This window comes from Podarcis bocagei (assembly GCF_964188305.1).
Source record: "Podarcis bocagei genome assembly, chromosome: 1".
NCBI classification, from domain to species: domain Eukaryota; kingdom Metazoa; phylum Chordata; class Lepidosauria; order Squamata; family Lacertidae; genus Podarcis; species Podarcis bocagei.
Genome location: NC_138125.1, coordinates 69,460,206 through 69,480,861, shown reverse-complemented (window position 1 = coordinate 69,480,861; position 20,656 = coordinate 69,460,206).

The window sequence follows — 20,656 nt, the reverse complement described above, 5'->3', positions numbered from 1 at the left end:
AACTGAACTTCAGGTACAATTGTGCAGCTTTCAACTAACAAATTTCAAGGCAAGCTATTAATAACACATTGGATATTGTTTTTATCCATTTGAAGTTTTGCAAAATATCTACTTGCTATATTATTAAGAAAAGCAATGGAATTACAGGGGGAAATGGTGTCTTTAGAATGCTAAAATTCTGATTTGAACAGCACAATCCTATGCAATGGGGCCTACTCCCATGTAGGACTTCTGAGCTATACAGTACATACCTTCTTAGGAGTTAGTCTGATTGATGTCTGTGTGATTTATATCTCCAAGTAAATATTAACAAGATCGGCCTGCAAGATTGCAAATTGTGAACTTGGTTACTAGGAAGTTGGTTTCAATGAAACTTACTTCTGAATAAACATGGTTAGTACTGGGCCATTCATTACTTAGCGAAGGAAGGAAGGAAAGAAAAGATCAAAAGCCCTCTCACTTGCTTTGGCTGCTAGCGTATCAGATTCAGTTTACACAGCTGACTACGCAAAAGAGGAGAACAGCAGAGAAGCATGTCAGTTGTATCTGGGGAAATAGCACATGTGAATTTAGCTTCAAGAATATGACACAGAATGCACAGAATTGAACAATGTCATAGGGAGACCTATGAAGTGGCAATTCTGTTTGTAGCAGGCACAGTGCTGGAATCACTCTAGAGTTGAAATCCTGCTCTTCCTCAGTAGCCCTGGGCAAATCGCGAGCCATTCCCTGCAGTTGTAGCATGAGGCATGTCAAGGTGAGCTCATGGCATATGGCCAATCAAAGACTGAAGCAAACTAACATGGTCATGGAAGGCATTGTGGAATATAAGATGATGAGCATCATCCTCATAAATAATTAAGGTCAAAGGAGAGAAATACTCACTTAACTAGATTAGGCCCTTTACGGAACTGTGTGTGTGTGTTTAAAGAAGTGCTTATGGAGAACTCAATTGGAGGGTGGAGGCCATTTTTGTTTGTTGCATGCTTATAACTATTTATAGACATAATGGGCAGGTAAGGAAAGCGGTTGTGGATAGCGTCTATTTTTCACCAAGCTTTCGTAAACTCTCCTCTTGGCTGTACTACCAAGCACATAAAAAACCCACATGACAGAAAGAAGAATCAGCTACCACAGAATGTGCTATACTGTGCTGTTGATACACATCTTTGGTGTATTGTGAAATGTGAGACACAAGGTACCAATGCTAAGGAACTAAAAGTTGGGAAGCCAGAAGCTCAGATTGCATGTGAAAGCACTTGAGTAGCTGTGGCTCTGTCTGCAGGTACAAAACGTCTGCATTTGAGACAGGGTAGCCTTTTGCATTGTATTATGGCATAGGCCGCACTTGAAATAGGAGAGGAGAGCAGTATGTCAAGAAATAATCTGAGCGGTAACGCAGGTTTGAAGTTTCAATTGTTTCCGTGTCACTTAGCTGCTGTGCCTGTATGCTGTATTTATTATCTCCTCTCCCCCACACTCCAATAGCCATTTCCATTTGCTTGAGAAGTGTAATCCCTTATGTAAGTGTCATTGTGCTTATTTCAGCACGCAGAGCTTAACTTTATTCACAGTAGGTTTTGCCAGATGTCTGCTGCCCTAAACCCTGACTCAGATCTTTAGGCAATTTGGAGATGGATAAGCATACAGAACTGAAGGGAGGCTGGGAGGGAACAATCTGAGGGGGGGGGTTGTTTTTTGTCCCTGGATAATTCCGGACTATTGTGGTATTTATGTTTCCTTAAACAGTGGTTTTCAAACATTCTGAATATCCTTTTCATATTACCCTATCTACTGAGTAACTTGTGAGCCGTTTCAGGGAACCTTTGCATGCTGAAGGGCTGTCACATGGAAGATGGAGCAAGTTTGCTTTCTGCTGCTCCAGAGGGTAAGGCCTGGACCAATGGATTCAAATCACAATAAAGAAGATTCGGACTAAACATTAGGAAGAGCTTTCTGGTGGTTAAAGCTGTTTGACAGTGGAATGGACTACCTTGGAAGATGGCAGACTCTCCTTTATTTGAAGTTTCCCAGCAGAAATTGGATGGTCATCTGTCAGGTGTTATTCCTGCATTGCAGGGTCTTGGGCTAGTTGACCCTTTGGGTCCCTTCCACCTCTACAAGTCTATGATTCTAAAGCAGGCTTGGAGAACCAGTTGCTGGACTACAACTTCCATCATCCCTTAGCATCGGCCATGCTGCCTGAAGATGATGGAAGTCAGAGTACAGCAACAACCAGAGGACCTCATTCATACTGTAGAAGATCCTGAAGCCTATTCTAGAGGACGCACTGCATACCTGTTGTAGCTGATCAAGCACTTTCATGCAGCTCTGGATGGAAATATCACAAATAGTTGTGGTGTCTTCTGAAGAAACTTGTATGGTTTCATCAAATAACTCTCCTTGATACGTGCCCATGATTTCTCAGAGCACAGTTTGAAAACCACTGTACTAAAGAAATGAGATAGAGAAAGGAAGGAGGCAACTGTTGAATACCAGCTGTTGGTGAGCAAGAGGGAGGGCTATTGCTTGTGGGCTTCCTGGAGGCATCTAATTGACCACAGTGGGAAGCAGGATGCTAGACTAGATACATTATTTTATTAATCTGATCTAGCAAGACTCATTTTATGTTCTTATGTCTTGCATGGTTGTTATGAGAATGAAAGTAGGTTATGCCATGTCTGGTATCCTGAGGTCTTTTTGGAGGAAGGGCAGGGAAGAGCAGAGTTAACAAACACATAAAGAGCCAGCTCCCTCTTATCAGCTTAGAAAGGGAGCACGGCTTCAGGTGGATGCAATCAATCACAAAGGGTTGCTCCATGGCAGCTGGAAAGAAAGGCCAGCTAAGGGTTGAGTCAAGACAGCACCCTGGGCAGGTGTCCCTCTTGCCCAGTTGGCAGTCTAAGCCTAATTCTAGGGGTCTGACTCTCACATCTAGCATTTTAAAGCCACAGTTTATATGCAGGCATACTTGTCTCACAGTGCTATAAAAAGGAGGTAGGAAAGATCAAAGAGTTTTTTTGTGCTAGACCATGATTATTACCTTTCCCAGCTTCTTGTCTCATTTATTCTTCCTTTATTAGGTACCACAGCCAAGCTAAAAAGGAGTGGAAGATTTCACTTGAGGACAGAAGTTGGCAAAGTGTTGTTCTGTCCCAGATTAACTGAGTGCCACACTGAAAAAATATGATGGAAAAACAGGATCCTGTCTTTCTGCTTATTCTTTTGCTGCTTGTTAACACGTGAAAAAATAGACCAAAGCTGTGGAAAAGGAACAAAATGAGCCTTGCTGCCTTAGACCTATGCATATTGATGGGGAACATGCACTGATCTAGCTGCTTTCAACACAGAAAACTCAAGTTTCAGAATCCTGGCATCTCAGTAAGTCCTATAAGTATTCTATGTGATTTCTAATTTCTCATGCTCTATTAAACTGCAATGCAAACACTGCAGGCAAGAGGAGCAGCTGTAGGTAACACACAATGTGTAAAATAAAACTTATCAGTTCTTAAGAAATTCAGCCCTGAGTGCTCACTGGAAGGACAGATCCTGAAGCTGAGGCTCCAATACTTTGGCCACCTCATGAGAAGAGAAGACTCCCTGGAAAAGACCCTGATGTTGGGAAAGACTGAGGGCACAAGGAGAAGGGGATGACAGAGGACAAGATGGTTGGACAGTGTTCTCAAAGCTACCAAAAGGAGTTTGACCAAACTGCGGGAGGCAGTGGAAGACAGAAGTGCCTGGAGTGCTCTGGTCCATGGGGTCACGAAGAGTCGGGCATGACTAAATGACTAAACAACACACGTGAGATCAGGTCAATGTTTTAGTCAGCATCCTCCTTAAAATGGTACTGTATTCCAAACCTGTGAGACAGGAAATGTGTGATGATGCATCAATAACTCTATGACTACTTTAGTTTAATTTTAAAAGAGGAAGAAAATGCTCTTCTGGCTTTAGAAGAACAAGTGGAGACAAAACAGAATTTATACATGGGAGTCCCATTGAGAAATACCTTTTTAACCAAGCTCTACATTTTTTTTATTAATTTTGAAGATATATTAGTATTTGATAGAAGATGCTGCTTTGTTGAATTTACAACAAAGCTTGTTTACAAGCTTATACAATGCTTGAACTTGAGTGAAGTGCTTTGGTGTGTTTTTTTTTATTGATAACATCCACCTCATTCAAAAACCACATCTTCACCTACAAAACCTGCTCATTTATTATTATTTTTTATTATATATATATCCCACCTTTCCTCCAAGGTGCTCAAGTGGCATACATGGTTTTGTTCCTTCCTTCACAACAATCCTGTGAGACAGTCAGCCTAAGAGACTGTGATGGGCCCAAGGTCATCCAGTGAGTTTCATGGCTGAGAAGGGATTTGAACCCTAATACAACACAATAACCACTACACCAAACTGGTTCGTGGTGATGCGGGTCAAACATAATAATGCTGATAGCACAGGTAGATAAGGGCTGGCTATGAATAGTTTAGAATGGTGACGCATGTTGCATTTCTTGGGCTACCCGCGGAAACCCATTTGGGCCTTGCATTTGGACTAGGTGGGCGTGGCCTGGCTGAAATGGCCTCGCAGGCCATACGAGGAGGCCAGGTATAGACCCACTGGATGGAGGATGGAGGCTCCCCACTGCAACAAGGCTCTTTGCTGGCCAGCAATCTTGGGAATGAATTCAACTACAGTACTCAGTTTCATTAGCAGAAGCCCGTTGCAAGAACTCTTGTTAGTACAACAGGGCTTCCCTACGTCTCCTAATCCCATGCCTATTTGCAAATCTGCTGTGGGGGGTTGGAGCAACCATTAGAACAGGGGGTGGGGGGGACTATTTCACTGGGCAAGCAGAAATGGAACAATCTCCTTAAGGTTACATTCAATTCCACTCCTCAATATCTGAAGCTGCATAGGAGAGGTCCGTCCTGTAGCTCCTTCCCACACGAGTATTTCTCCTTTTTTTATAAAAAAAGAAGATATTTATTACTTTTCCAACAATTTCAACACAACACTACAAACAAAAAAAGAAAGGAAAAAGAACAATACAAATACACTACAAAAACAGTACATAACACTAACACATTAAACTAACAAAACAAAGCAAAAACAGTTTAAAAACACCTCAAACATTTTCAATATCTTATCTTTCATTCGCTTATTTCCAACGACCTCCTCACATCTCCCTTTTTGTATTCCACTTCTATTAATTGTTTCAGCAATTCCTTTCCATCTTCCTCTGTTTTCTATCCTATAATTATCTTAACACATTCTAGCCTTATTTTTTCCTTTAATATTCTATTAATCTATTTATACTTAATTCCTTATAACATTTCTACTGAAGCCATATAACTTCATTCCAACATTCTTCTAACATTCATTAATTTTACAATATTTCTATAAATAGTCTTTAAACTTTTTCCAATCTTCTTCCACCGACTCTTTTTTTTTTTTATAAAATTTTTATTGGGTTTTCCGCTTTTATAAAGACAATACAGACACAAAAATAACACAAGACACAAACATGTATAAATTCAGCAGATCCTCTTTTCATAACCTTGTTCCCTGACTTCCCCCCACCCCCCCTCGTGCATCCCAATTCCCAAGATTATATCAGCAAGTTGGTATTTCTCCTCTTAACCATCTTATTCATTTTATTACCTCTTTTCTAATAAAAAAATTGATTTTCCTAAGTTGGACTTAAGTTCTCTTCCATCGATTTTTCATTTTATCTTGATTAAAAGTCATATTAACCAAACCTGAAAGTCTTAAGAGTTTTTAAGAATCTCCTCTTCCCTCCCTCCCATCCCCGGTTTTTGTCCCTTCCCAATAAAAATCCAAAGTCAAGATTCTCAGCCTGGGTTCCTCACGTCCGAGGCTTTCAAGTCCCTTTCAGTCCCTCTCCGCCGGTCTTGTTGGTAGTCCTTTATGTCAGTCGTCGAGTCTGGAAAAAGATCTTTCACCATCAAAGCATATTCTCTTCCCACAAGGAGATTTGAAAGCAACTGCTGGAGTATTTCCACAAAGCCTGTATCTTCAAAGTCAAAGTCCAAACGGAGGCCCCAATCATATTTCTTTATTTTAAGTTCCTGTATTCCATATTGTCCCAGAACCTCCTCCTTCTTCTTCTGCGTCTTTCGCAGACTTGTGGTAGATATGTTCCCAGAGTCTCCTTGCTTGTGTTCCACAGATGTCAGCTTTTGGTTGTTGCTTCCCAAGGTTACTTTCTCTTTTTCTTGTTTAGTCTCTTCCACCTCTGTAGACATTGTTTCCCATTCAGCTGTGGATTCTTTCTCATTCAGGTCCTCAATACAAACAGCAGAGTTGCCTGTTCCCAAGGTCATAGTGATAAGTTGTTTATTCATGGCTAAGCTCTGCTCTTGTAAGATTCCCACCAATTGAAACATCCTTTCGATTTCCACTAGTAACTTTCCATCCACAGCCATTGTATCCATTGTAGTTTCACAGAATTCCCCCTAGGGGGAATCTGGTTACTTATTAGTCTTTTCTCCAACAGTCCTTTAGCTTATTATTGTTACTTTGTTTCCAACAATTTTAGCTCAATTATAACTCGTCTTAATCCAGAGGGATCTTAAATAGTGATTTTTCCGCTTTAAACTGCCCGTTTGACAGCTTTGACAGCTGTCAAACTCCGCAGCTCTTGCACAGGCACAAAGGCAGGACGTTCCCGAGCCCGGGAGGGGGGGTTGTTTAAAACATAAAGAGGGTCTCCAAAACTCCACTCTCCAGCACAAAATTTCCTTTAACTAAATCTTGAAAGTTAGTGTCCTTTTTAACTCACCCCACCAAGGGTAGGCTCTCCAGCTTAGCTCTTATGTCGTTGCTTAGATCGTCTGCAGGGGGGGGGGGTGCGGACTTCCTTTTAGCACACACCCCGGTCGTCTCCAATTCAGGGTAAAATTTTTAAAGTCCTAATCCGTCTTACTCACGGGTAATTCTTTCAGTCCAAATTTTCAAGGAAGAAAGTCAGCGCTCTCTGGTCATGGCTCGCGGCTTCGCTCCACCGAGGTAGCGGTCGACTCTCAGTGCCACGCCACCCCCGTATCCTCTCCGCAGCCTTTAAAAAGGCTCTTCGTGGATCAGGGGGGGCGCTTAAGGCACCCGCCGAGTCTTCAGTCCGCAGGCTTCCGCACCTGCGGTTTTTAAGGGTCCCCGCGTCGCCGGCGCGGCAAAGACCCGTCCTCAGTAGAGCCGATTCCCTCCGCAGCTCGGAGGGAATCCGCCATTTCCAGATCGCGTCAACCCGGAAGTCTCCTTCTTCCACCGACTCTTCTCCCTGGTCTCGGATCTTGCCAGTCATTTCCGCCAATTCCATATAGTCCATCAACTTCATCTGCCATTATCCAACACTTCAATGTTTTCAAGAAGCAGCCATTCTCTCAGCCAGCAAAAAGCAGATGGTTCACAACAAAGTTTAGGGGTCTGGCAGGGCAAGTCCACCTCCTTCTTTGGCATCCGTCAATATCTTAAATTTTACTCGAGGCTTCCTGCCCTGCCAAACAAATCTGGAAACATCCCTCTGCCACCTCCTGAAACAATCCATCCCATCCAAAGCTTGCAATGTTTGAAACAAAAGCAACATCCCCGGCAACACAGCAACCCTCATCCCCACCACAGCAACTCGGCCCAACAATAACAACTTCAGATTTGTCCATATTTCCAAATCCCCCTTCTCTTCAATCCAACGTCCTTCACAGTTATCCTTAAATAGATTCACATTTTTGGTGGTCATACTAACCCCCAAATACCTCTCTTTCTCAACCGATGTTAGTCCTGTCTCCTCCTGAAACTCTGTCAAGCTTTCCTTTTCCAATTCAGGTAGGGCTCTGGTCCTCAAATTCGTCTGTTTTTCTTTAAGTTCAATCATAACAAATGTCAGCTTATGTTCATCAAGTTGCCTTTGTATGGATGGGACTCTCTCTCCAGTTGTATTGCTTTACATTCAGCAGCAAGGGCTTTCTCCCTGGCTTCATCCGCAGTTTGCCGTATCAAAGTAGATTCCTGTATCAATTTCTGGATGGTTTCTGTATTGGTATTCACCTTTTGTCCCAGATTATTTATACTTTCTGCAATTAAGTCGATTTTAATATTTGCAGCACCCACTTTTGCATTTATCACGTCTGTTTTCTTGTGAAGCTGTTCCAGTGAATCGTTTATTTTCACTAATGTGACCGCTAAGGCCTCTTCTGTCGACATTCCGTCTGTTTTTTCCTTTCCATTTGCCATAACACTTAAGAAATTCAAGGTCGATCCCAGAGTCTCACAATTTTTTATCTTGCAGCTGGAAATTCCCCTAGCCCAGCTCCTGTAAAGCAACCAATTTCAAAAGCTTCCACTAGAGGAAAACAGTTTCTATTTGTATTAGTCAGTAATGTCCTCTTTTAAACACAGTTCCAATAATCCAAAGTTAGTTTAAGTTTTCAGTTACTTTTACTCCTTTTTTTTTTAAACAGCCGGAGACAGAGGAAACAATGCATTCTCTTGTTTAGCTACCTGTCAATGAACGTTCTAAATGCTGTCAATGAACATTCCAAAAGACATCAATCCTGCTAGCAGCCCTTTTCCAGAGTCAGAGCGGCGGTATTTTAACTCTCTTCACTCTCTCCTACAGGCATATTCAGTCCATCACTCCCCCCCCCCTTCTCCTGTCTCCAAAAATGTTTTTTGCCGATGGAAATTTAGTCTTTTACAAAAGGCTTTCCAAGACTTCAGCTTGCAGCCTCATTGCTTCAGTTTATTTACAAAAGGGGGAGGCGGACTTCCTGTATTGAACCTCCCCATTTCGATACCAAATTAAACGTTTAAAAATCCAATTCTCCCACTTCAGTTCTACTCACGGGTAATTACTTTGGAGTCAAATTGTCCACAGGAAAATGTCAGTGCTCTCCGGCAACAGCTATGCGGCTTCGCTCCGTGGAAGAAGCAGACGATTCAAAGCACCGCGCCGCTCACCCCACGTCGCTCCGGATCCCCGAAACCGGGTTTCCCCACGAGTAGGGGAGGCGCAAAAGGTGCCCGCCGAATCCCACGCTCACAGGCTTCTCCTGCCTGTGATTTTTACGGGTCTCCACCTTCGCTGTGGCGGTACAGACCCAAATTCCCATGGGGCGAATTCCTCCCGATCAGAGGAATTCCGCCATTACCGGAGGCACCAACCCAGAAGTCCCACACGAGTATTTCTCCAGCCACACAATTATTCTGCTCTTGGCAGCATTCCTAAAAGCGATCACCAGCTGACTGAAAACAACAACCGCCGCAGCTAGTGGTGTAAATAGGCTTTAAATATTTGTGTATAAGCCAATACATGGATGTGACATCACATTAAAAGTAATATGCTTTCTCTACATGCTGCCATCACAAATGATTACCACATTGCCATGTGGCACAGAGCATCCAAATGCGACAGACCATCCAATGTAGGGGCTTTACAGTTTTGCTTTGAAGCAAGGATCTTCAGAAAGAGCATTTTTGTATCTCAGGGAATGTGCACAGATGTTACTGTTTGCCAACAGGTCATTTTAATATGAACTTTGGCTAAATGAACTTAGAAGCTTAGTCCTAGGGCGGGAAATTAAACTTTCAGCAAAAAATAAAATTAAAAAAAATGAGGTCACTATGGAGCATAACTGAAATAACATCTAGTGGGAACTATGGGGAATGACTTTAGAAATGCCCATTACATAATACTTTGTGATGTTTATCTGAAAGCTTTACATATAGCCTTTATTTTGTAAGGACTTGTTAGGGAGGCAGTCAGACACCAACAGATTTCACACATGCCACTTAAAGGGCTCTTGAGTGTCTCTCAGGCTGTGGATGTGCTTGTACAAAACGAAGAGATGCAGATTTATTTTAAGCATCCTTGCCAGGTTTTTTAAATGAATGGGTGGCCATGCAGGAACATGGATTTGCAACTGCATTTCAACATGCCGGGGTGGGGTGGGAGGACATCTCCAATTAAGACAGATACTTTGCATTTAGTCTTTTGTCCACTAGTCATTTTTCTGTAAAGTTGGTGCACATTTAGGAACAGCTTTTTCACATTTTAACCTTTCTCTGCTGGGCAGTTTCTCTTTCATCAATTATCTGTCTGTCTGCCTTGATCTATCATCTATCTATCCATCTAGTCAAATTTAACAAAGAAGAAAGCAAAAACAAATACAGTGGTACCTCAGGTTACAGACGATTCAGGTTACATACGCTTCAGGTTACACACTCTGCTAACCCAGAAATAGTGCTTCAGTTTAAGAACTTTGCTTCAGGATGAGAACAGAAATCGTTCTTCGATGGTGCAGCGGCAGCAGGAGGCCCCATTAGCTAAAGTGGTGCTTAAGGTTAAGAACAGTTTCAGGTTAAGAACGCACCTCCGGAACGAATTAAGTACTTAACCCGAGGTACCACTGTATAGCTTTTTATAAAAGAAAAAGAAAAATACAATAACAACACACACTTTCCCCTCCAAAACTAAACATACAAAGTCAATATAAAACCCCCAGATGTTCAAATCAATATCCACAAACAACTGACATTTATAAAAATTATGTTCAAATACAGCAAGCTGTTAGTCACAATATCTCTGCTTTCCCCCAGTGCTAACCCTAAGCCAAATCCTAGACTGCAACCCTGTGCCAGCATACATGTGAGTAAGTCCCCTTAAACACAAATGGATGAAAACTTCTGGGTAGACATGTATGCCATTGGTCTACAAGTTAACTATCATCTGGCTTGGATACCACCCCGTTGTTCTCTTGACCTTTGCACACTCCTCTTTCCATATATAGCACTCTCTCCTTTCCTTAACATCCTTTCCAAGTCATGTCAAATCTCCAGGACCTTTTTCCAGTTTAGTTAAAACTAATTCTCCTTGAAGGAACCTGATAAAGACATGACCTTCATATGCCATCCTTATCTATATTCTTATTAGCTGCATGCGTAAGCTTAAAACTTCACCAAGATTTAGAGCAAACGCTTGACTAGGCCTCCAGTCCTTCTTCTAGTGAACCATGTTCCATGGCCTGCTTAAAAAGAAGTAAAGATACCCCAAAATGTTATATAAATACTGTGTTCTATATGCAGCATAATATTTTTGCACCTTATTTATAGCGATAGAAATGTCACCATTGGAGTCTGCAGAAATAAGCTTCTTTCCTGACAGATGTTCTGGAATAAGCTATGTTTTGCCCAAGATAATGAGCTCTTTTCTGAAGAGAATTGGCAGGCAATTTTCTGCCCTGCACTTTTGTGTTACTGCTGGCTTTTAACTTTGAGCGTTAATAATGGGCCTTTGATTGGCTCTCTGCACAGGAGGAATAGCTGGGAAGTGAGACATGTCTTGAGAACCAGCCTGACCTACTGCATACAGGTCTAGGCTAGGAATCATGAGGCTGGAATTCTTATTTCCTGTTCTGCCACTGACCTGCAATTTGACCTTGGGCATGTCCCTTAATCTATTTTATGAGCACAGGGATATTCCCAGCAATTCCTTTAGCTATACAATGAGAATAATAGTAATTCTCTTTCCAATCGATATCACCAGATGTGGAACTCTGTAGTTAAGCAGTATTGCCACATGACCTGTAGATGAGAGATGTGGAGCCATTCCCTAATGAATCTGGGAGAGGTAGCTAGCTTACTGATGATAGCATTTCTGTAACTGTGACTCACAGGAAGAACTTTTTCATATCACTGAAGCATAGTATCATCATTTTAACCAGCTGCAGAGTAGGTGGTTATTTGGTTACTTAGTTTATTATCTATAAAAGAAGTACTTTTCATCAGTAGAATTGTGGTTCAAAGCAGCTTTAGGTTAGTAGCTGTAAGGAAGTGATCTAATCTGTCTTCCAATTCAGATAAGATATAGTACCTTTGTTTTAATATCTAAATGCACAATTGTTTTCATGAAAGCGGCCAACCTGGTATGTATTTAATAACTGCAATTCCAGATTTTATTTTTAAAGTCAAACATTTTAAATATCTACTGACCTCAATAGCTCTAATTCAGCAAGAAGGTTACATAAACAGAAGGTGGCTTCTGTGCATATAGTAGGGGAGTGCATGCCCCCTCATTCACTTTGTATCTGTACTTTTTTTCCTGTGTTCTGTTGTGCTGATCTGATCTGTGATTTGGATTCTGTGCCACTCTGTGTAACATTAAATTGTACCTTCCAGTAGCACCTTAAAGACCAACTAAGTTAGTTCTTGGTATGAGCTTTCGTGTGCATGCACACGAAAGCTCATACCAAGAACTAACTTAGTTGGTCTTTAAGGTGCTACTGGAAGGAATTTTTTATTTTGACTATGGCAGACCAACATGGCTCCCTATCTGTAATTAAATTGTACGTTCCCCATTCAGTTTTATGGGGAATCTAAAAATTGCCATACTTTTCCAGTGTTATTTTTCTAGAAAAAGAAATGCTGGAACTCACCATGAAAGCTTCAATTGTTCTCTTATAATGGCAATGGTGTCCTCCTGAGAGGTACAGGAACTGAGTTCTGGTGAGTTCTGGCTGAAAAAAAGCTCTGCTTTTCCCCTTCTTTTGGCAGAAGCGGATGAAATTTGCAGGAACAGGAGCCCTGAAGAACAGACTAAGTCTACTCTAAGTCTACATTAAGAGAAAAACACGAGCCTAGATTCACTTTCTGGCACTTGTTTGTGTTGGGAGAGGCTGTTCTCCAACAGGCATCACAAAATGAGACTACCCTTACTGGAGCCTATGGAGTGCTGTAGAGCTGTGAGTGATTCCTTACCCTCCTGAAAGCAGAGCAGCAGGCAATTTTAAAAATTTTAACTTTGATTAGCTTAAAAAACAACAACTCACACCTGTCTGCTACTCTACTTTAACAAAAAAATATCACCCAGAGCTCTTCAGTGCTATACAGAAACAGCGAAACACAACAAACATAGAGATGATGTACAGAAAAAAACAAGCTTTTCAGGGCCCATGATCTGACTTAGAGTGCTTTGTTGACATAATGGTTCTACTTCGGAAGAGGCAAAATCACCCCAAAATTTGCCTTGCTATTTAGCCACAGCACAGAGCACACCCCAGGATATAGATGGTACATATGTAAATGTACATCTGCTGGTATAACCACATTCAGTGTTTATCGGGTCATTTAACTGGCTGGATGCATTTTTTATACAGATTCACATGTATGCTACTTGCACTTGACTAAAGCTAGACTGGGGACAGTTAATGTCTAGGAAATGAGAAGGTGCTACTCCAATTCAAATATATCTTATACTTGGAGTTACCTACCCAGAATTTAGAGGAAAATCTTTTTTTGAGGTCTTGTTCTCCTAGATATCTTTCCGTCCTTCACCACCCCATCAACTCGCTACTTTTGTTAACTATTGCTTCCTGTCTGAACAGATGGGCATTCTGGCTTGCAACCTTGTTGACTTGAGAAGCAAAATACTATAGAACACATTACAGTCATACCCTGGGTTAAAGTTGCTTCAGGTTGAGCGTTTTCAGGTTGCATTCCATGGGACCCGGAAGTAATGGAACAGGTTACTTCTGGGCTTTGCCACTCGCGCATGTGCGGACGCTCAAAATGACGTCGTGTGCATGTGCAGAAGCGGCGAATCGCAACCCACGCACATGCAGACACGCAGACATGGGTTGCGTTCTGCTCAGGATGCGAACGGAGCTTCGGTATGTATCCCGTTCACATCCAGAGGTACCACCGTATGGGCTAGCACCTGAACTGCAATTGAAATGTGGTCTCATCCTTGAGAAGAGTGGTGACTTCCAGGAAGCTACAAAGCTATCCTTTCATGCTGTCACCAGGTCCCTATGCCCTGTGAGACCATTATCACATGGTCTTTATCCACAAGAACTACCAGCTTTTGACAGGTTTTTTGCATACGAAGAATAAGAAGAAAGGTCAGAATGATCCCCTCTTCCTTCCCACCTCTGGCCATTTTTATTAAAAACAATGAAAGAGTTTGTAGATGGGAAAGGATGGGGAAATGGCTTCTCTCCTGACACCTTCTGCCTGAAGCAGCGACTTTGCATTGCATCTTAGTAAAGCTGGTCCGCTTTGCAATGTGGGAGAGGTTCAACACACCCTACCAATAAAAACTTGGTGATACTGAAAGAAGAATGGAGATACTATTAGCAGTGCATTTCTACACCCACTAACTAGGAGTAAACCTTATTGAATTAAATGGGGCTTCCTTCTAAGTAAACTTGTATAGGCTTGAAACGCAATATATTGGGGATGTAGTGAATTGTGGGGGCAGTTGAGAGGGTGAGAATAAGTCATTGACTGATAGGGCAATGGGAACCAACAATTATGGGACAACAACACGAGGGAAAAATAGGGGAAGAGATGTTGATAAGAGTAAAGTGAACCTGAGTAGAAAGAGATAAGGAAAAAAGAAAGACAGTTTAGGACAGACAAAAGAAAGCTGTTCATGTTTCACATATAAAGCAAGTGACAGCTGATTAATGACAAAGGCTGAGATCCAGCAGCCATCCCATTATTGCAAGGATTTCCATGGGCACAATGGGACTTCCCCACCCTTACTGTGGCAAAAAGACTGATATTGATGAACTGGAAAAATAAAAATGTGGGTCTCTTCAATGAATGGACAGAAGATATGTATAATCTTGCAACATGTGAACAAGTCATGTACAAACTTGCCATGGACATTTTTATAAACACTGCATTAGGTTAAGTTTAGAATAAGTAAAATAATAACCTTGTAAATTTATAAATTTCATTTTCTTTTGTCTTTTTTTTATTACAAGAGTGTAACTTAACAATTGTCATTTTTTCATGGCTTATTTTACCTTGTGCGGTTATAATTTTATAATGGGTATAATTCCCCCCCCCATATTTTTCAATAAAGAACACACACACATACAAACAAACAATGGGACTTCCTCGCTTTTCTCCTCCTGTGTCTGCCCTGCATTCTCCCCAGATCTGTTCCAGAGGTAGAGGGAAATCACAAAACAGATTTAAAGGGGTGTCGGGGAGGCGGAAGAGGGGAAGTCCCACTTGTGCTGACGGGATGGTTACTTTGTTCTGCATCAGATACAAGGCACTGGTTTGTATCCAGGGATGTGCACCAGGTTTGCAGTTTTCAAAACTGCTAACAAAGCATGTAATTCATTGTTTCATTCCACCTTTGAAGCAAGCATACACTGAAGGAGATGCTGCAAGTGTCCATGGGATTATTGCGCCCTGCCCCTTCCTTTCCTGAAATTAACAAAAAAAATTAGTTTCACTTGATGCCAGCCATCTTTCCATCACAAAAGGTTCCTGCTGCATTAGCTTCACTTCATGCAAGAGATCTCCTTTCCAAAGTTGGCTAGCTGTAATGAACTGAGGGGTCTACACCACTTCCAACAGCAGTAGCAAGTGTTCACTTGAACACAAAGAACCAGACACCCACATACCCATTATTCAAAATAACCCTTGAAAAGTGCTATGGTTGGTTTTTATCCCCCCTCTCTCCCACACACACACACCCGCACTACAGGCTGTGGGGGGAGGGTAAGTAAGGTCAGATAACTAAGGTTAAGTAACCCAATCAATTTTGTAAGTGAACACCTTGTTATTGGTTCAAATGTTTTGAAATTGCTTACAAAATCCACTGCAGATGAAGCATGGCAAATCGAAAGAACACCAACATTGTGAAACTGAAACTGTAGTGAACCAGAAGAGGCCTGAGATCATATGAAAGCTGAACAAAGATGCATGCTATATTGAATTACATCCCTAGTTGTTTATAATGTTGGCATAAGGCAAGTGGGAACATTTCCGCTCATGCAGTATAGGGTACCCAGTTTTTACTGATTCTCCCCTCCTGACACTAAGCTTCAACATTTCCCATCAACAATATTGACATAGATGCTATCAATCTTCTCTAAGTCCAAAGGAAATCACTCAAGGCACATCTGTCTTCTCATGGGTGCCTTTCAACCATTATATAAAACATTTAATGGAGCACAGAGCCTGACCAATTCACTCTACTTTATAGAGATTATTTTGAATTAGAACACACATGATGAAATATCTGCGTGCACTTTGGAAAATGCCACCAAACCAACCTGATGGCATTTCAAGGTATCAGTTGATTTTAGTGTCATGTGTCACCCAAGTAATTCACTTTTAAAGTACTTAATTTAGTTTATTAACACAATTACCTTGTTTTGAATGTGTTAATTATATGCACACTTAATCCCACCTCTGCAGTTTACTGTGATAACAACCACCTCCTATAATTATGAATGCCTACAGCCTTGGAGGGGAATCTCATTCATTATAATTTATTTACTTCTCTTACTGTATTTTCTTTGCACATTTGTTTACCTTTACAATTTTGCAATGACTGTAATTTCTCTAAGTGCTTTCCTGTCCGATGTGATAATAAGGAATAAGGGCAAGAGCTTTCCACCCCGGTATGGAAATCACAGTCAGTTTTCCCCTTTATTTGGTGGCTTATTGTTTCCTCTTTGCAATTCTTCTATTAGTAATTTGAGCCTTCTTTTACATACAGAAGTGTTATTGCCACTATGGGTAAACATTTTAATATCACTTGCCACTATATGGAGTTCGCCATATTACTTACCGGTATATATACCACAATAACCCTTGTGAGATAAGTGTGATGAAAATGGAATAAATTGGCTTTGGCCAGATGCATAAAACGTGGTCAACTTAACTGGACCAGCTCCAGTTAATATGTGCTAATGTATGTTACGCCGGTTCTGAAAATTCTCATATAGTGAACTTTGAACTTAAAATGGAGGGGAGTTGCTGAAGGGTAATACAAAATTGCTTCCCCTGGGCTAAGTCTTCCCCTACTTTTGTTTACTGCTTGCTCCTGTTCCACAGTGGCAGTGGTGCTTCTCCAAGCAGCTGGTGGTCACCATTTCCACCCAGAAATCCCATCAGAAGAGACTTCTTGTTATGATAAGCAATAGCCTTTAATTAATACTCACTGTACTGAGCAAAAAAGGCTCTAAAGTGTCACTGTATCTAGGAACAGAAAGTAGCCTTCCTCAGTTGTGAGTTTAGTTTTCTCTTTTTGCTTTCACTCCTTCTGCTGTAACTGGCAATGGCTGATGCTGTTAAGAAAAGGTCCAGTTTAAACTTTATAGCTGTGTCCTTGGAATGAGACAAAGAAACTACTCTACAACAGTGGCGGAGGAAGCTGCTCGGGTGCCTGGGGCAGCGCGCCCAGGGGCGGGGCGAGCTGCCCATAGGGGCAGGGCACACTGTAGGGCCTCCGGAGTCTGCCTGCCTCTTTCCACTCAGCCACCCTATAGCTGGGGGGGGGAGGCAGCGGGTGGACTGTTTGGACAGTGCGGCGCCTGCGCGCACCCAAGCCACCGCGTCTCTCCCAGGAGAGACGCGTGGCTCTGGAGCACTGCAGGCCCCTCGTTGAGTGCCACCCAGCATTTTGTCACCCCCCAGTGGTGACATCCAGGGCGGCCCGCACCCACCACACACCCCTTCCTTTGCCCCTGCTCGACAATGCTTCTGAGATGAAAGTGAGGTGCTCTTCCGGGAAGCTGACAGCAGCCATCACCCCCCTCACCAGAAGTCCCTCACAATGCTACTGTTAGTATTTGTAATGTCTCATTCTCACATTGCATAATGTTGCAGGTTACCTTTAATTACTTAATTGATGTATGAGTATGGGAACTATTTAAATGTCTCCTCCCTCTCTCTGCTCTCTCTCTGCTCCCCTGCTGAAGAAGATGGCTGTGAGAGTAGTTTGTTGTTTTGTTATTTGTTTTATAAATAAAACCTTTGATGTGGCTATTCCAACCACAGTTGTTTCTGCTGCATTCTGCTGTAAAGGACTGAGTTTACTATCTGCAGACAGACGTTTAATGCTCAAAGCTACATGGTGACATGAGGGTGTTCTGAGGAGATTTGTCATTGCTAATACAGCATCTCTGCTCAGAAAAGGCATTGCAGCTTGCTAGAGGGTGGAACAAAATGACTACTAAGCCAAGATATGTCGTAGTTAGGGTTCACTTTTTTGTTCTTATCACAAATATACCAGCACAATGCAGCTCCCAAAGTACAGAGAGAGTCATGTTCATTTGTTTTTGCCTCAATTACAACGAACTGGATACTCTATGTCAACAGTTGTGAATTACAGTATTTATTTACTGAATTTATATCCTGCCCTTCTTCCCCAAGGAGCCCAGGGGGGCAAACAGATACGCAATTTGAAAACAAAATCATTCTAAAATAGATCAAAGCATTCCAAAAGTTAAAAGCATACTTCCACCCAATGATCTAGGTTGCCTGGAACAGTATTATTCCGTCACCAAGTGACTGAATAAACAGGAAGGTTTTCAAATTCCTGCTGGAAGTTAATAATGATGGAGACAGGCACACCTCACTAGGGAAGGCATTCCACTGTAGAAGTATATACATGTGTAAATTAATTTAATGATTTAAGTTTGGCTTTTAGCATTGAAAAAAATCCATACGGTACACATTTAATATACACCCCCAAAATGTCTGCAGAGCACCATAATGCCAAATCCAAGGCAAACATATCAGGAAGTTAGGCTGACTGAGTTCAATGGGGCTTGCTCTCTGGTAAGCCCTGAAGTGTGAATGGCACCTTTTGACACCCAAACCAAAACACAATTTCCATATTTTCTCAGTTGCCTTCCTCCAGAGTAAAACATGATATTTCAGAGAGTCAGGCTTGGTATTAGCTTCTTACAAATATTGGCTGTATCTTAAGCTTAGTCTCTAGGCAGGGCTGGGGGCCTGAGCTATGTAACTCAATCAACAGAGAACATGAAATCCATGACTTTGAAAAGTAGTGCAGGAGATGAGTCCCATATTCTCATTTAGTCCCCTTTCTACTTTATGCTAAACCACACTGCCTCTTCCCTCCTAATAAAGCCTTAGCTGGCGCATAGTGATAATCTGGATGGTGGGCATATTCTTAGTCTTTTTATTGGACCCACAGCAAGCAAACCTTGATAAGCTAATAGAGCCAAGTTGCAGCCTCTCTGAGGCAGAGTTCTAGGCTTGCCAACTGTCTGTCTTGTAAGCCCACCAGATGGAATCTGATAACTATGTGGCTTTATGCCCGAGCAGCTGCTCTGCATATTTCATTCATGGATATGCTTCAAAGGCAAGCCACAGAGGCTGCCTTGGCACTAACAGAGCGAGTCAATGCCCTCAGGATGATTTCCCCCTGCCAGCAGAAACATTCTGTTCTGCCGGATGCCTATTACGCTGTAGTCGTATATAGCAATGCCCTTGTGGTCCTCTGCTGGGTGCATTCCTCTTTAACCTTGTGTTGTCCTCTCACCAGTTTTCTGGGTCCTTGTTTACCTCTCAAACCCAGATCTGGAGCTCTGTGTTTCAGGAGGAACTTTCAGGAGGAAAGAAGGTGCCACCAGAACTTCTTTAACATAACTGCTGTTTACCGTGCAGTTTGCCCCTAAATCAAAGTGGTATGCAATAATATAAAGAGATCCCTATAGAAGATATTCTATATAATATAGAATTCTATATAATATAATAATATAAATAATATTATATTCTATATAATATAATAATATAAAAAGATCCCTATAGAAGATATTCCTTCTTCTTTGATGGACTGAACTGCCTGATAGTGCAGAAGATGAAGGGTCCAGAAAAACAAACAGAGAGAGTTCAGGTCTTGAAAAAATGTGTCAGTGGATGTGCTGGACTGTCATCTTGCCCCAGTAATGGACTAGATGAGAGCCAATAAACTGAAACTCAATCCAGATAAAACTGAGGAACTGTTAGTGGGCAGTTCCTTAGACTGGATGAATGGGAGGTGGCCTTAACTTTATTGGCTTATACTCTCTGAAGGAGCAGGTATGTAGCTTGGGGGTACTTCTGGAGCCATTGCTGTCACTTGAGGCTCTGGTGGCCCCAGTGGTGCAGAGTGCCTTCCATCAGCTTCAGCTAACTGGACAGGGATAGGCTAACGTCTATTGTCTGTGCTCTGGTAACCTCTAGATTAGATTATTGCAATATATTATACATAGGGCTGCCTCTGAAGACAGTTCAGAAACATCAGGTGGTAAAGAATTTGGTGGTTAGTTGCTCTCTGAGGCAAGGCAGTTTGAGCATATTACACCGATCCTGGCCCAACTCAAAGCGCTGTTTTTTGACCTATAACACCTTAAACAATTCAGGACTGCAATATCTGAAGGACCGCCTCTCTCCATATGATCCAGTCCCTGAGATCATCATCTGAGACGCTTCTTCCTGTGCCTCCTCCACTAGAACAAACCTTTTCTGTGGTGGCCCCCTGCTTGTGGAATGCTCTCTTGTTTGGTGCCTTCGATACATATCTTTAGGTGCCAGGAAAAACCATTCCTCTTCTCTATGTCATTTGGTGAATTAAACAATTTATAGCCTTTTAAACTGTGTGTTGTTGGGGGTATTGTTTGTTTATTACTATGTTATGTATTTTTGTGGTTTTATATTGTAAGCCACCTTGTGAAACCTGGATGAAGTGCAGTATAGAAATTTAATAGATGATGATGATGATGATGATGATGATGATGATGATGATGATAGCCTTTACTTTAATGACACCAGTGTTCATTTCCTGACAGCTAGGTGACACTCCTCACATCTTC